The sequence below is a fragment of the Penaeus monodon genome, chromosome 30 (assembly GCF_015228065.2).
Source record: "Penaeus monodon isolate SGIC_2016 chromosome 30, NSTDA_Pmon_1, whole genome shotgun sequence".
In the NCBI taxonomy this organism is placed as follows: Eukaryota; Metazoa; Arthropoda; class Malacostraca; order Decapoda; family Penaeidae; genus Penaeus; species Penaeus monodon.
The window spans coordinates 9,440,603-9,441,052 of NC_051415.1; positions in this window are offsets into that span (position 1 = coordinate 9,440,603).

A 450-nucleotide genomic window follows, 5' to 3' on the forward strand; every position below is an offset into this window, starting at 1 on the left:
GGAATTATAGCGTGAGATCCCACATCTTACTATGTATGATTTGAGTAGAGAGATTGCTCAGAAGTATGACAGCGATAGGATACTGGAGAGTATGACTTCCTGCTTCATTAACAGACTGTCAAAGAGTGGAGTGGGAGGTGATAGAAGGAATGTAATGGGAAAACCCAGCATCGTACGAGCCGACCACTTATGTCTATAGAAGGAAGATTGTACAGGAAGAACAACATTGGTCCAAACAATAACCATAAAGAGAGGTAATGGACTCGTATGCAATCCTCATATAGATAGTGAAGACGAGAGGAGAATCACGAATTAGCGTCTTCTAATATAACTGATCTCTGAAAGAGACATGTATAGTGATAGAGACGGGGGAGAATATCTTGCTTCACGAGTCAAGCAGGGGATCTTTGCCCGGCGGAAAATCTGTTGAAGAGGGAACACAAGTCTGAG